Genomic DNA, 17,996 nt, shown 5'->3' with positions numbered 1-17,996 from the left:
ACATGTTAATTTACAATTCTGTCCAGATCTGAATTAATGCATTTAATTAGTTGTTAAACAGCAAAATAAATAGGTTCACGTGATTCTACGCGTCAAGGCAAGCAATCTAGACATAAAGAACATCTCCAACGGAGCTACGGATCAAAAGTTACAAGCACCGCAAGATATGATGGCATGAATGCAATACGTGTGCAACGACGGTCACGAGCACTTCAAAACATTCAAACAGCAAGAGAAAATGAAACTACACGAGATTCGAAGAAAGTTTCATGTAGCACACGATCAAATCGGAGCTACGGTTCAAAAACTACGAGCAAAACAAGAAAGGATTACAAACTGCCAAAATCAGCCACATAGCACTTTCTACGCCCCACAACTACGGCTACACAACTCCGATAAACTCAAGCAAGGCACGGCCTGAAAGAGGGCAAGATGCACTACTACAACCAACTAACAACAACTAGCATGGCAACAAGGAGCACTAGGAAAAGAAGACACAAAATGGCACCTCACACACTATTGCAGACTTAGTGAAAATTACACCTCGAGAAAGTGCAGTTTTCAGTCTGAAGCAATATTGACAGCAGCAAAACCTATAGCCACAGGACTCCAAATGGCATGAAACTTCACAGCAAGCTAGAGAAACATAAGGGCTACAAATAACTCCATTGGACCAACCTCAAAAGAGCTACCGCTCACAAGATGCAAGCAAGACAAGACAACAACAAATATAACAGATTTCCGACTTAGAAATATTTCAGCTCCTCTAAATCAGCACTATTTCAAGCAACTTGAGAGCAAGCAAACAACACCTAAACATGCATTTCTATTGCAACTAAAAATACCAGAGGCTAGACAAAACACCCAAGAACAACTTCCTAGTTGACAACTAACTCAAACGAGGCACGGAATAAATCCTACGAATTAAACAAAAGGGCAACTTAGCAAAATATCTCGCGAACTAACTTACTCAATAGCTAAAACTAATTGCATAGAAAAATCCATGGGATTTTTCTACCCCGGAAACATATAAAATATGTGGGGTTTGCAACACAAAATAATGCCCCACATTAATGCGGGAAAAACCTATATACGGGAAAATAAACTAGAGGCAATTCCCTACACGCAAAAAGACAAATGAACGCTCTAAAATGCATGCAAAAATGATTCCTAAAACATGGACATTTCTATCATGGCATGCGAGCAATTCAAACACGCGAGGAAAATAAATGTGGGCACCTACTTATTGAGACAGCACGTAAATCCATGCATTAGGCACTCTAAACGGCGTCAAATAAAAATGCAAGTTAAATATTCGGATGCTACACGAAATTCTACACGTAAAACATATATTATACGTCTCGATCCGACTAACGAAAAATAAACTACGAGCATTTTAATATCGTCCTATTTTCTGGAATTTAATAAATCACCAGAAAAATCCTAAATCTAAACGGGCCAAAACTGCTAAGCACAACAGCTAACTATTTCCGGGAGGGAGGAATAACTCACCTTCGCGGGCCAAGGCCCAGGTCGGTGGAGAGGCTGGCCAGGCCGGCTTGGGGGCGAGGCGAGGCAGTGGCCTGGGCCGGGAGAAGCTGGGCCGGCTCCTGGCCATCGGGGCCGCGGGAGGAGGCCGGCCCACAGGGGCGAGCTCGCCTGCGGGGAGGCCGACAGACGAGGGCATCGTGCTCCTCGTCTCTCCCGTGCTCGGGCCATGGCGGCGCAGGAGGGAGCCGCCGGAGGAGCTCCGGCCTCGGCAGCGAGGGGAAGCCGGTGGGGATTGGCGGCACGGGACGGATCGGGCCACCGGCGCTCCATTCCCGGTGGTGCCGGCGCGAGGAGGTCGCCGGACAGGGAGATTGGCCGGCGGGGCGGCGGCCACTGGTTGCACACACAGGCGGCGGCGGGAGGCGAGATCCAAGCGGCGCGACTCGGGGAGAGCAGTGTCCTGGCGCGGCCGGCGGGGAGGGCGCGGGCCCGAGGGCGGTGGGGCTCCGCCGGCGACGGGATAGGGCGCGGAGGCGCGCACGGTGGCTGGCGGCGGCGGATGGGCCTCGCCGGGCCCGATCTGGACCTGGCGGGCCGGCGGCGGCTGCGGGACAGAGAGTGTTGCGGCTAGGTTTAGGGTTAGGGCGCGGATTTCGAGGAGGAGAGAGGAGGTTGTCCAAAAATTAAGGAGGAGGGGGTATTTATAGAGAAAAAGGGGGCTCGGTTAACCAGAATCGCGCTCCGGATCCAACCGCGGGGTCGGATTCGGACGATTCCGAAAGTGGGTAAGGGTACGCGGCCGTGTAGATGGAATATCCGGAGACGAGAGGGAGAACGGGCGGCGCAGCAACAGATTCAAAAACACCGACAAACGTCCGATGAATAACCGAAGACGGTGCCGCTACGGGCGACCGTTCGGGTACCACACGGTCTCCGATCGCGACGAAATTTGACAGGCGGTCCAGCTATATCTAATCGCGACCGCGTGCCAAGTTTCACCTCGATCAGAGAAAGTTTTTAAACGCACTTTAAAAACAGGGTTTCGACGGTGCCACGGGCGCGTGCGAGTGCGGTCAGGCTCGGAACGAACAACGACGAACGCGAAGAGAAGCGGCAACTAATAACGGATGCAAGTTTTGAAAACGGGCGGCAACGGAGACGCCGATGCAATGCAGATGATGCGCATGATGCGATGATGATGCAACAAAATAAAACAGACACGCGACGAAAACGGAAAGAGAGGGGAATCTTCTGGAACGTCGGCATCGGGCTGCCATAACTCTCCTACACTACAAGAGGATCTCGCCCCGAGATCCAAGAATGAAAGGGGGAGAGGATGAGAAAAGAAAAAGGTAAAACTTAGTCGCTTCTTGACAAACGAGTGAAACCAACGATCCTTGAAGGTTGCAAAGAGTTGAAGGCTGATATGAGAAAGAAGCAAGAATTCACGGAAAATTTCGGCAGCACTTCGGTAGGAAAATGGAACAAAAAAATTCGGAAAGGTGGAAGAAATAGACAATAATCACAACAAACAAGTAAATAGAGCAAGGAAACACCATGATCTTGATAGAATAACAAGATTGACCCAAATGAGCATCATCACAATGCCTCCGGAACAATAGAATAGGAACTAGCTCAAGCGGAAGAAGAGAATGAAGAAAAGAATGACAACTACCATTACCATAGAATAGAAGAGCCTCCGGTCATAGAATTGACGTAGTGGTTAGAAAACAAACAACGAAAAGAGCAAGATAGTAGTGGGCTTACGAAGATCAACTCAACATATATGAGGTGACAACCAACCACTAAAAGAAACAAGGATTGATTGGGAGAACCAAGATATGAACAATTCTTACACCAAGAGGATACATTGAAAACTTGGATGAATGACAAGCACCATGAGAGCATAATCCATAGGAAAAGCTTTAGGTGAAATCCAACCAAGATAGCTCAATGAACAAGTCATGGGTTGAAAATATCTCATGAACATAGAATTGGTGGGTTTAATTATCTCATTCTTGAAAGGAAAACTCTCTGAGGCTCCTACACTAACAAGAAGGCTATAATACCACCTCAAAGGATCAAGGAAGAACAAATGCACTTGGGAATGCAAGAGAAGAAAACTTGAGGAAAGAATTGATATCATAAGTCCTCCGGAAGAAGAATTGAGATCTCTTGGAAGAAGGAAGAACAAGAATAAGAATTATGTTATGCTCATCCTTCATCAAGTTAAACTGATGACAAGCAACGGATTTAGCATATCACTTATTCTACTAGAAATGAATCTTGGAGAAACAGATAGAAAAGCACCACTTGAAGCAAAAATTGAAGGAAGCACTAGTAAGAATTCACAATTACATGGGAACACCACGAATTAATGGAGATACAAGAGAATGAAGAGATCGTAAGCCACCTGAGAGAAAACTTGAACAAGGCACCGGATAATCGAGAGACGAACGAAGAGACAACAATGGAGAAGAATTTAGGATGAAAGCTGAAAGCTGAGAACGAAGAATCTTCTAAAATGATGGCCTTCGGAGGAACGAGAAATAAAAACAACTCAGAGAAGCACCGGATCGCAAAAAAAGGATTACTCATGATTGGAACAATTTAGATGATGGCACCAGGATGAAATGATGAATCTGAAGAGAATGGACCAAGATTGAGAAAAACACTCCTTCAGATTTTGCAAACTGCGAATGATGACGAGAAACAACACCAAGAATACCGAGACACTCCGGAATAAAGAAAATTGCAAGGATGAGCCAAACATGAGAATTAATCCAAATTGATCTTGAAGAAAGAATATGACTGATGAAAAAAACATACTTACGTCATAGTTGAAAAGAATTATGGATCTACGGAAAAAGATTAAAGAGCCAGGTAAGATCCTGGAAAACCTGTGGGTTATGGGCCCACTCAAGAAACCACCGTCAGAAAAGATTGCTAGAAGAGGGATAATGCACCGGTATGAAGAGAACTAGATGAGGTTAGCACCTCAAAATAATTAAAGATCTGAAAACAAGAACTCCGAGATATCTTCGACACACCGGATAGAAAAGATGAATGAATAATAGGATATGTTGATAAGAATCTCCAACATAGGAAGAATTACAAGGATGAAAAGGATATGATGAACACGGACAACTGAATTAAATTCACCGGGTAAGAGAGAAAGAACAGACAGCGGAAGCACCAAGAAAAGAAAACTCTTGGATGAAAATTGAATCACTAAGAAAAGGGTGGGAGGGCGGGGAAAAACAAAGACAACTCGGGACAGATGAGATGAACTCCGGAAGACATGAGAGATTCATCGGCAACAATTGGAGAGGATTGACTCCACTTGGAGAGAAACACACCGGTTGAAAAGAATTGATATGGCGACTCCGGTTGACAAAATTGATAAAACAACTGATTGAGCAATAGGATTTGCATTCTCACATAAAAATATGAAAACACCTCTTGGAAAGATCTGAAATCACCACTTGACATCGAAGCAACTGAATTACCATATTCCAACAAAACAAAGGGTGCGGCTTGCAATTAGCCAGAACAAACTCATGAGAAAGATTTCGTCCGATATTTTCATGGACAGGATCGCACGGGCTCGATTTACAGTAGCCATCAAGTGCAAGGCAGTGCACCCGACATACGAAGCGTCCCCAAGTCGTAGCAAGCTACAAGGACTCTTTAAGACACAACGTGTACCGCTGTAAGTCGACCGTGAACAAACGAATCCACTAGATGTCGAACCCCAACCTAATATCATGCATTTGTTGGAAGATTGTCCTATAAGCAACTACTTGAATTCCCACCTATGAATTCCCGAAATATCTGGTCATGCAATCTGGTACACGGATACAAGGAGTAATTATCACACAACTCCTATACTAACCCGTCACCTGTATCACATCCGTCAACACACAACTAGAATCTCGGACCTTCATCTACAACAGACCCTCGTGATCACAACGATACAAAGTATGGCAGTACTCCCGAACAATCTGCACCAGTACTGGGGACATCGGGGTTATCTCGCCACTACTAGTATTGAAGCAATTACGAACATCCTTCGTTCTGAGATACTAAGAAATCTGAATGATAACGATGTGCTCGAGTATCCCCTGGAGCTCAACTCCCCGGAAGAAGATCAAGTCAGACAGGAGGCACCAAGACAGAAATCCGTCACATCGGCATCATATAGATTCCAAAAATATCCGCGTGATCCTAAATTTTTTTTTGAGCGGGAAGAGAAGTAGAGTAAATTATTATGTCGAGATTCCTCACCAGAGCATAGAAGAGGAGAAAAAAAGAATCCTACTCTCCGATATATAACTACACTCAAAGTAGTTTTTCACTAGACTAGACTCGGCCAAGTTCGATCAATCAAGGGGGCTCCTAGGTCGGTACGGCTCTGATACCAACTTGTCACGCCCAAGATGCGACCCTATCCTCAATTTGGCACGAGGGCCTCGTCAGGGATAGAAGTGCATCTCGCCGTGTCGCAAGAATGGATATCGTTACAAGTACATGTACTGAAAAGAAGAGATATATGGAATAGGCTTACACTCGCCACAAGCTACATCAGAGTCACATCAGTACATTACATAATCATCAAGAGTAAGAGCAGGGTCCGACTACGGACGAAAATAAACGACAAAAGAAGAACGACGTCCATCCTTGCTATCCCAGGCTGCCGGCCTGGAACCCATCCTAGATCGATGATGAAGAAGAAGAAGAAGAAGCAACTCCAAATGAACAATCAACGAGCTCACGTCGAGTAACCTTTACCTGTACCTGCAACTGGTGTTGTAGTAATCTATGAGCCACAGGGGACTCAACAATCTCATTTCCAAAGGTATCAAGACTAGCAAAGCTTAATGGGTGAGGTATGGTTAAGTGGTGAGGTTGCAGCAGCGGCTAAGCATATGTTTGGTGGCTAACTTACGAGTACAAGAAGTAAGAGGGGGAAGATCTACGCATAGCGGACGTGAACTACAGATGATCAAATGAATGATCCTGAACACCTACCTACGTTAGACATAACCCCACCGTGTCCTCGATCGGAGAAGGAACTCATGAAAGAGACATTCACGGTTACGCACACAGTTGGCAAGTTTTAATTAAGTTAACTTCAAGTTATCTAGAACCAGTGTTAAACAAAGTATCCACGTTGCCACATAACCGCGGGCACGGCTTTCCGAAAGATTTAACCCTGCAGGGCTGCTCCAACTAGTCCATCACAAATTACCACAAGACGCATAGAAATCCTCAATCACGAAGCTCGCGATCTCGTCGGATTCCCTAGTGGAAAACCTCAACTCTGAGATTACCCAAAGCATCACCGGAATCTCGATGCACAAGATATCTCGTCAAAGGTAAAACTAATCCAGCAAGGCCGCCCGACGTGTCGACGTACCCGATAGGAGCCGCGTATCTCGTTCTCAGGACACGACGGATGGAACTAGCTACAGGTGCCAAACCTCGAGTTTCCTCGCGGTGGCCCCGCAGGCAGACCGTTTGGGACCAACAACATCAGCACTGCCCCCCCTGTTTATGTAAAATTACTCCTCGGGTAGCGCTAACTCCCTGTGCATTTCAATTTAACAAAATTATTATGTTGGGCAAATGTAGAACCAAAGTTGGGCCTTGCCAGACCAGCTTTAATCTAAAATGAATTATCAAGGGGGTCCCCATAAGAACCCCGATCGTGTTAGGAGCGCTCATTTATGGAACATAACACCGGTAGCCGAAACTAAGGGGGCAAAGGTGGAACAAAACACCAGGCTAGAAAGGCCGAGCCTTCCACCTTTTACCAAGTATATAGGTGCATTAAATTAAATAGCATTTAATATGGTGATATAACAGGGAACCCATGTTTTCACATGGAACCAACTTCACCTGCAACTAGCAACGCTATCAACAGGGTTAAGCAAGCAGTAACATAGCCAATCAGTGGTTTGCTAGGTCGAACAGGTTGAGGGTTTCATGGCATTGTTGAGAGGCTGATATTTAACAGGGGGTAGGCAACGAGACATAAACGATAGAAGCGATAAACTAGCATGGAAATGATAGTAATGGTATCTGGGGAAATGGTCCTCTTGCTTGAGATCCTCTTTGGAAGAAGAATGCCTCCGTGAAGCAGACGAACCGACGTAGTCGAACGGGTCCTCACATCTGACACGCTTGCGGAACTCTATCGAGACGGGGAAACCGGAAACAAGCATCAACACGCGAAATTCACCACACGATGCACAACACATATGATGCATGAACAGCTGAATATATGCAAGTCACGGCATGACAATTCACACAATCAAACACTACACATTAAGCGAAGTTCAATATGCAACGAGTTGCATATTGACGAAACTCCACATTCATTTATTTAGTTCTATCCCGATTAAATACACGGCAATATAAAATGTGGTTAAACATGTCTAGAGGTGAAGCGCAATTAAACTACCTATCTAGGCATTTTAAATGAGGTCGGAAATGACATATAGCACCTCCGAAACGACCTCACATGTTAATTTACAATTCTGTCCAGATCTGAATTAATGCATTTAATTAGTTGTTAAACAGAAAAATAAATAGGTTCACGTGATTCTACGCGTCAAGGCAAGCAATCTAGACATAAAGAACATCTCCAACGGAGCTACGGATCAAAAGTTACAAGCACCGCAAGATATGATGGCATGAATGCAATACGTGTGCAACGACGGTCACGAGCACTTCAAAACATTCAAACAGCAAGAGAAAATGAAACTACACGAGATTCGAAGAAAGTTTCATGTAGAACACGATCAAATCGGAGCTACGGTTCAAAAACTACGAGCAAAACAAGAAAGGATTACAAACTGCCAAAATCAGCCACATAGCACTTTCTACGCCCCACAACTACGGCTACACAACTCCGATAAACTCAAGCAAGGCATGGCCTGAAATAGGGCAAGACGCACTACTACAACCAACTAACAACAACTAGCATGGCAACAAGGAGCACTAGGAAAATAAGACACAAAATGGCACCTCACACACTATTTCAGACTTAGTGAAAATTACACCTCAAGAAAGTGCAGTTTTCATTCTGAAGCAATATTGACAGCAGCAAAACGTATAGCTACAGGACTCCAAATGGCATGAAACTTCACAACTGTCTAGAGAAACATAAGGGCTACAAATAACTCCATTGGACCAACCTCAAAAGAGCTACCGCTCACAAGATGCAAGCAAGACAAGACAACAACAAAATATAACAGATTTTAGACTTAAAAATATTTCAGCTCCTCTAAATCAGCACTATTTCAAGCAACTTGAGAGCAAGCAAACAACACCTAAACATGCATTTCTATTGCAACTAAAAATACCAGAGGCTAGACAAAACACCCAAGAACAACTTCCTAGTTGACAACTAACTCAAACGAGGCACGGAATAAATCCTACGAATTAAACAAAAGGGCAACTTAGCAAAATATCTCGCGAACTAACTTACTCAAAAGCTAAAACTAATTGCACAGAAAAATCCATGGGATTTTTCTACCCCGGAAACATATAAAATATGTGGGGTTTGCAACACAAAATAATGCCCCACATTAATGCGGGGAAAACCTATATACTGGAAAATAAACTAGAGGCAATTCCCTACACGCAAAAAGACAAATGACTGCTCTAAAATGCATGCAAAAATGATTCCTAAAACAAGGACATTTATATCATGGCATGCGAGCAATTCAAACACGCGAGGAAAATCAATGGGGGTACCTACTTATTGAGACAACACGTAAATCCATGCATTAGGCACTCTAAACAGCGTCAAATAAAAATGCAAGTTAAATATTCGGATGCTACACGAAATTCTACACGTAAAACATATATTATACGTCTCGATCCGACTAACGAAAAATAAACTACGAGCATTTTAATATCGTCCTATTTTCTGGAATTTAATAAATCACGAGAAAAATCCTAAATTGAAAGGGCCGAAACTGCTAAGCGCAACAGCTAACTATTGCCGGGAGCGAGGAATAACTCTCCTTCGTGGGCCAAGGCCCAGGTCGGTGGAGAGGCTGGCCAGGCCGGCTTGGGGCGAGGCGAGGCAGTGGCCTGGGCCGGGAGAAGCTGGGCCGGCTCCTGGCCATCGGGGTCGCGGGAGGAGGCCGGCCCACAGGGGCGAGCTGGCCTGCGGGGAGGCCGACAGACGAGGGCGTCGTGCTCCTCGTCTCTCCCGTGCTCGGGCCATGGCGGCGCAGGAGGGATCCGCCGGAGGAGCTCCCGCCTCGGCAACGAGGGGAAGCCGGTGGGGATTGGCGGCACGGAACGGATCCGGCCACCGGGGCTCCATTCCCGGTGGTGCCGGCGCGAGGAGGTCGCCGGACAGGGAGATTGGCCGGTGGGGCGGCGGCCACTGGTTGCACACACAGGCGGCGGCGGGAGGCGAGATCCAGGCGGCACGGCTCGGGGACAGCAGTGTCCTGGCGCGGCCGGCGGGGAGGGCGCGGGCCCGAGGGCGGTGGGGCTCCGGACGGCGACGGGATAGAGCGCGGAGGCGCGCACGGTGGCTGGCGGCGGCGGATGGGCCTCGCCCGGCCTGATCTGGACCTGGCGGGCCGGCGGCGGCTGCGGGACAGAGAGTGCTGTGGCTAGGTTTAGGGTTAGGGCGCGGATTTTGAGGAGGAGAGAGAGGAGGCTGTCCAAAAATTAAGGAGGAGGGGGTATTTATAGAGAAAAAGGGGGCTCGGTTAACCGGAATCGCGCTCCGGATCCAACCGTGGGGTCAGATTCGGACGATTCCGAACGTGGGTAAGGGTACGCGGCCGTGTAGTGGGAATATCCGGAGACGAGAGGGAGAACGGGCGGCGCAGCAACAGATTCATAAACACCGACAGACGTCCGATGAATAACCGAAGACGGTGCCGCTACGGGCGACCGTTCGGGTACGAGACGGTCTCCGATCGCGACGAAATTCGACAGGCGGCCCAGCTATATCTAATCGCGACCGCGTGCCAAGTTTCACCTCGATCAGAGAAAGTTTTTAAACACACTTTAAAAACAGGGTTTCGACGGTGCCACGGGCGCGTGCGAGTGCGGTCAGGCTCGGAACGAACAACGACGAACATGAAGAGAAGCGGCAACTAATAATGGATGCAAGTTTTGACTACGGGCGGCAACGGAGATGCCGATGCAATGCAGATGATGCACATGATGCGATGATGATGCAACAAAATAAAACAGACACGCGACGAAAACGGAAAGAGAGGGGAATCTTCTGGAACGTCGGCATCGGGTTGTCACAAAGGTTTGGCCTTTTTCTCGGTGTTTTGTTCCACCTTTGTCGCCCTAGTTATGTATCGGTGTTATGTTCCATATTTTGCACTCCTAACATGCTTGGGGTTGTTATGGGGACCCCCTTGATTTTATTTTTGCATTAAATCTCTTCCGGCAAGGGCCAATATTATTGGTACTATATTTTCCAAACATAATAGTATTGAACAGCGTTACTAAAGCGTAGGGAATCATTGATACGTCTCCAACGTATCTATACTTTTTTATTGTTCCATGCTGATATATTGTCATTCTAGCACACTTTTTAGGTATTTATTTTCAAATTTATATTATTTCTGAGCACTAACCTATTGACACAATGCCCAGTGCCAGTTGTTGTTTTCTATGTATTTTCCACTTTTCAGGTTTTCAATGTCAAATGAAGTCCAATTGACCTGAAACTTTTTGGTGCTTTCTTCTCGACCAAACCAGGACCGAGGAGCATCAGAAGGAGGCAGGAGGCCACACGAGGTCCCAACAAGCCAACAGGGTACACCCTGGGGGGCGCCCTGATGGCTTGTGGCCCCCTCGTTGCCTCTCCTACTACGTTCTCTCGCCTATAAATTCTGATATATTCCAAAAACCCTAGGGGAGGTCCCAAAACAATTTTTACGCCGCGGCAAGTCCCCGTTCCGATGGGATGCCATCTAGAGCTCCATTCCGGCACTCTGCCGGAGGGGGGATCAATCACGGAGTGCCTCTTCATCAACCTTGCTACCCTCATGATGATCTGTGAGTAGTTCAACATATACCTACGGGTCCGTGGCTAGTAACTAGATGGCAATCTCTCTCTCTAGATCATCAATACAATGATCATAGCTTCTTTGCTTTGATCCATATGATGTAATCCTTCTGTGCGGTCCATTTGTTGGGATCCGTTGAATTGTGGGTTTATGTTTAGATTATTTGTGATAAATATTTGAGTCTCCTCTGATATACAATATGATTCTTATATGCATGATTATGATAGATTCATAATTCTCTCTGGTCTATTGAAATAGTTTGGCCAACTAGATTGATATTTCTTCGGTGAGAGAGGTGCAATGTAGTAGGTTCAACCTGGCAAATTTCTATATCCCAGTGATATAAGGGGACAAGATGTGTCTTTGTGTTGCTGCTACTAAGGGTAAAACAATGGGGTTTATTCATATTGGTTGAGTTTACTTTGTCTACATCATGTCATCGTTCTCCATGCATTACTTCGTTTGTCATGAACTTAATACGTAGAGAGGCAAGCATAGAAGCGCTCTTTAAGTGAAGTGATGGTAATAGGTGAAGGAAGGAGTCGGCCTATTTGTTTATGGACATGATGCCTATATACACATGGTCATTTCTGTGAAAATCACATAACTATCGACTCTTCTATCAATTGCCCAACGGTAATTTGTGTACCCACCATGTGCTATTTTCATGAGAGATGTTGTTAGGGAAAACTATGGCCCGGCGTCTATTCACTATATCTTTACAAAACCTCCCATACCTCATTGTCATTTACTTGTTTTTATTTTATTTTGCATTTTACATTCAGCAACAATTATCTACACACCTTACTTGCTTGCAAATAATGAGACCAAGGGGATTGACAACCCTCTTGCCCGCGTTGGGTGCAAGTTGTTTGTTCTTTTGCGTGTAGCAGCTGAAGATGGTTGTGGTTGGATTTCCTGTTGGTTCAATAAACCTTGGTTGCATAACTGAGGGAAATGCTTATCCACTTTGTGATACGATAACTCGTTCCTCTTCGTGGAAAACCCAACGCGGATCATGAGTATCAGTCATGAACCCATGGATTAATTCAACATAATATTGGGGGCAGTGCTGATGGTGTTGGTCCAAAATAGAGCCACTCGCGGGGCCACCCCGGGGCAACTCAGGTGATTTCTATCAAGCCATCGTACATAGTGCTCATCCGGTTGTGTCCTGAGAACGAGATACGCGACTCCTATTGGGTTCGTCGATACGTTAGGTGGCCTTGCTGAATTTTTTTTACCCTTCTCTAATATCTTGCACACGTGATCCCAAGGATACTTTGGGCTATCTCGAGCTTGAGGTTTTGCACCGGGATTCCGAGGAGACTACGGGCTATTCTGTGGTTGAGGTTTTGCATGCAGCTTGTGCCCCGTTTGTGATGGATGAGTTGGAGCACTCGTGCAGGGTTAAATCTTTCGGAAAGCCATGCCAGCAGTTATGTGGCAACTTGGATATTTGTTTAACACCCAGTCGCAGAAAACTTGAAGTAAACTCAATGAAAATACACCAACTGTGTGCGTAACCATGATCGTCTCTTCTTGTGAGGTTTGAACCAAGAAGAGAACATGGTGGGGTTATGATTGACTCGTAAGTCGGTGTCCACGATCACTTCTTGATCATTTCTAGTTCACGACATTTTATGCGTAGATCGGTCTTCTTATTCTTGTACTCGTAAGTTAGCCACCCAAAGAAATGCTTAGTGCTTGCTACAACCTCACCAATTAAGCATGCCTCACCCATTAAGCTTTGCTAGTCTTGATACCCTTGGAAATGAGATTGTTGAGTTCCTGTGGCTCACAAATTACTACAACAATAGTTGCAGGTTATAGGTAAGGCGATGCTTTGATGTGAGAGCGATGTGTGTTTGATTTGGAGTTCTTCTTCTTCATCATCATCGATCTAGGATGGGTTCTAGGCCGACAGCCTAGGATTAGAAAGGATGAATCTCGCTTTTATCGTTCAATTTCGTCTCTAGTCGGACCATGCTCTTCTATATGGTGATTGAATGTACTATTGTATTGATATGATCATGATGTAGCTTGTGACGAGTGTAAGACAATTTTGTATACTCATCTCTCATTTGCATGTACTTGTAACGATATACATTCTTCTGAAACGATGAGATGCGTGTCTATCCCTGTCGAGGACCTCGAGCCAAAATAAGGATAGGACCGCATCTTAGGCGTTACAAAACTGATGCTCGCCACTGCATTGCAAATAATAGTGATGGGTGACTTTTGTCGCCCGCCACTGCTAATAGCAGTTGCGGGTGCTATATTGTGATCGTCACTTATTTGAGGTCACCTATAAGCCATTTCCCAGTAGTGCGTATTGGTGGCATCTACTGCACAATTTGCAGATTCTCCACCTCTACTGTGTGGTCTACATTTTGTCACTAATAATATGACTACCTTTGAAGCGCTCTTCCAAATATTAATAATAGATGTGACTACCTCAATATATCGTAAGGTAATATTGGCATCTACTGCAAAATTTTGCCGACTATCCATTATTAATGCAAGGTCTACATAAGGTCACTCTCATAGATAGTTACCTTCAAAGTGATTTTCTTAAATATAATATAACATAAGGTAATAGAGATATGAACATTTACTCACAAAAGCCAGATTATTTTTTCTATTACTGCGAGATCTACGCCATATTTGTGATTATCTTCAAAGTGTTATTGAAAGCACATATGTCGCCTTGGTGGTTTTGATAATTCATCACAACATACATTGTCTCGTGGACTAATAGCTCTACCTAGCTTATTTCAGATATAGTCCACATAGAGGATTGGCTAACGATTGTGAGGAGAAGCCCCAAGGAAGGAAAGGAATAGGATTGGTTAAGCTTCAAGCTCCAAGACTCTACATTTCACATTTTGTGAGAAATCACACTTGAGTCCATAGGAAAGCCAATAATATTAAAAGGGGATGATGTGTCTATGATGCTCTAGTTGTTTAAGTGCTTAGAGATTACCCACCAAAAATAATCATGAAATTCTCCCACAAATATTTTGTCCAAACCCCATATTTAAATTCTACGCCATCAATATTTCCAAATCGAACCTATCGAGTTTTACCCTAGAAAAAATCTATGCCGAATACTAACATCTTGGTACCACCAGGTCTGGTTTCGGTCTGACCGAAAAATAGTGACCAACTCCCTAGATAGACATTTTCTAAATCGGAATCTCCGAGTTTTGAAAATCGGTGCCACCGAGTTTGGTAACTACCTAGGCCAGCCAAAATCGGACCCTCCAAGATTCCCATAACGGTCTTACCGGAAAGCCCAAAGTTTCCACATACTGCACTAGTAGGTGCAATAGAGTTTTTACTTCGGTTTCACCGAGTTGGGAAATAATGTTGTAACGGTTCGATTTTTGGAGATGCCTATGTATACCCCTCCACCTGCCTCTCATTCGTAGAGGAAGCACTCAGAACGAACCAACACATTCCCCATCCATTTTCTAAGAGAGAGCCACCTACTCATGTGTTGATATCAGGATATTCCAGCCATATTAATCTTGATTTCTAGCCTCCCCAAGTTTCTTTCCACCTAATCAATCTCTTCTACCCAAGCCAAATCTGTGAAAGAGTGATTGAATGTTGAGGAGACTATCTTTTGATGCACAAGAGCAAGGAGTTCATCATACAACCACACCTAATACCTTTTGGAGAGTGTTGTCTCCTAGACTGGTTAGGTGTCACTTGGGATCCTCCAACTTCGTGTGGAGTTAAACCAAGAAGTATGTAAGGGCAAGGATATTGCCTACTTCGTGAAGATCTACCCCGAGTGAGGCTAGTCCTTCTTGGACGTAAGCCATGGTGGAACAGACAAGGTTGCTTCTCTGTGGACCCTTTGTGGGTTGAGCTCTCCGTGGACTCTCGTGGTTGTTACCCTTCGTGGGTTGAAGTCTCCACCAATGTGGACGCACGATAGAACCACCTACGGTACCACACCAAAAATCACCATGTCATCTTTGCGTTTAATCTTCCTAACTCTACTCCTTACTTTCATGTGCATGTCTTCACTATCTGGTGTTGTACTCGTAGACTTGCATGTGTAGGGTGTGTTTGACTTGCTATAATTGCTAAAATCTGCCAACCATTATAAATGGAAAATGATTAGGTTTTAATTTTGTCAAGTAGTCTATTCACCACCACCCCCTCTAGACACCCCTTCTAGTGACCTCGCAATTAGTATCAGATCTTTGGTATCCATAGCCTTGGTTTAATCACCATTGGAGGAAGATGGATGTGGCTAGTCTGGGGAATTTTAGTTGTAGAGTGCCTATTCTCAATGGGGAGTACTATAGTCGATGGAAATATGAAATGCTTTATATATTTGATAAATTCCATTTGAGCAAGTATGTTGAAAACCCCTATGTGCCTCCCATTGATCCCTTACATCCTTATCATGAGGAAGAATTTGATATGCTTTGCAATCTTAGAATTGTTAATCTTATCATTAGAGGATTGCCAAGAATTGTGCTTAATCAAATGAAGAACTTTGAGTGTACTTATACTTTGTGGAAAGATTTGGGGAAAACATATCCCAATTATCCCTTGAAAAATCTTGATGTCATTTTCCGTAAATCTATTACGTTTCACAAAATGAAGCCCAATGATCCAAACTTTGATAATTACTTGTTTGAGCTTAGTGACCTCATGTGTGCTAAAGGAGATGTCATTACCATCAATAACATCATTGTTGAAGCAATTCGCATTCATAAACTTGAACATTATTATGGTCAAAATTCAAACGAACCTCTTGATTCTTGTGACGAGGATATTCCATTTGATGATGACAATGTGGAGCATGGCTACTACGATGAAGACGATAGGTTTGACATCCAATGTAAGAAGACCATGAGGAGCCTAAGTCTTATGGCGAACGTTAGACACTACATGGACGGAGGAAAAGAGTAGATTCTCAATAGTGGAAGCACCGATCACATGACCAGAGATAGAGATATGTTTAAAGAGATTACACCAAACCATGGACCACGAAGGTATGTGACTTTTGGAGAAAACTCCAAGGGTAAGGTACTAGGTCTTGGTAAGGTGGCCATATCCCATGATAGTTCCATTCAAAATGTCATGCTTGTTGAATCCCTTGGCAACAATCTTCTTTCTGTATCTAGACTAGCGTACTTTGGTTTCAATGTGCTATTTACGAAAGTTGATTGCCAAGTGTTTCATCAAGATAATCATAACATGATATTTACTGGTTTTCGTAGCGGTGATATATACAATGTCGATTTTACAAAAAACAATCTCATACTTGCATTCTTGAATAATCATCTAAATGTTGGCTATGGAATAGAAGGCTAGGACATGTTGGTATGCGTAATCTAGAGAGGCTCATCAAAGGTGATCATATACTTGGTGTTAAAGATGTTATCTTTGACAAAGATAGACTTTGTAGTGCTTGTCAAGCAGGGAAAGAAGTAGGTGGAAGTCGTCCCGTGAAGAACATCATGACTACTAGGAGACCACTCGAGCTTCTTCACATGGATCTATTTGGTCCCAATGCTTACAAGAGCCTCGGTGGAAATTCTCTTGGTCTAGTTATAGTTGATGAGTTTTCCAGATTTACGTGGGCATTCTTTCTAGATGAGAAGTCTCAAGTACAAAAGTTCTTCAAGAACATCACTCGGGAAGCCCAAAATCAGTTTGAAGTGAAGATCAAGAAAGTTCGAAGAGACAATGGATTGGAGTTCAAGAACGCTAATATGGATACTTTTCTTGATGAAGAAGGTATCTCACATGAGTTCTCGGCTATGTATACACCTCAACAAAATGGAGTTGTTCAGAGTAAGAACCGTACTCTCATAGACATGGCTAGAACAATGCTCGACGAATACAAGACGCCAAGCCACTTTTGGGCACAAGATGTGGAAACAACTTGTCATGCCACAAACCGACTCTGCCTACACAAGCTTCTCGGTAAAATGGCAAACGAGCTACTCACCGGTAACAAACCCCAAGTTGGATACTTTTCGGTATTCGGCTCACAGTGCTACATTCTTGATAAGCATCGTCATTCTAAATTTGCTCCTAAATATCATGAAGTTTTCCTACTTGGTTACGGATCAAACTCTCACACTTACCGTGTCTACAAAAACTTCACTCGAAAAGTTCAAGAGACGGTAGATATGAAGTTTGATGAATCTAATGGTTCGCAAGTCAAACAATTGTGAAATGATGTAGGAGATAAGGAACCATCGGAAGCCATTCAAGACTTGTCTATTGGCAAGATTCGTCCCAATGAGGTGAGGGAAAGTACTTCATCAACACAAGTGGAAGATCCTACCTCACGTCAAGGTGAACCACAAAACGACATGGAGGCATCCACAAGTGGTACACGACAAGATGAAGAGGAGGAAGAAGTACATCGTGATGATCTGCCTCAACCTCCTTCACCAC

Source organism: Hordeum vulgare, chromosome 6H (genome assembly GCF_904849725.1).
Source record: "Hordeum vulgare subsp. vulgare chromosome 6H, MorexV3_pseudomolecules_assembly, whole genome shotgun sequence".
NCBI lineage: Eukaryota > Viridiplantae > Streptophyta > Magnoliopsida > Poales > Poaceae > Hordeum > Hordeum vulgare.
The sequence above is the reverse complement of the archived record's forward strand: the minus strand, read 5'-3'. Positions refer to the sequence as shown.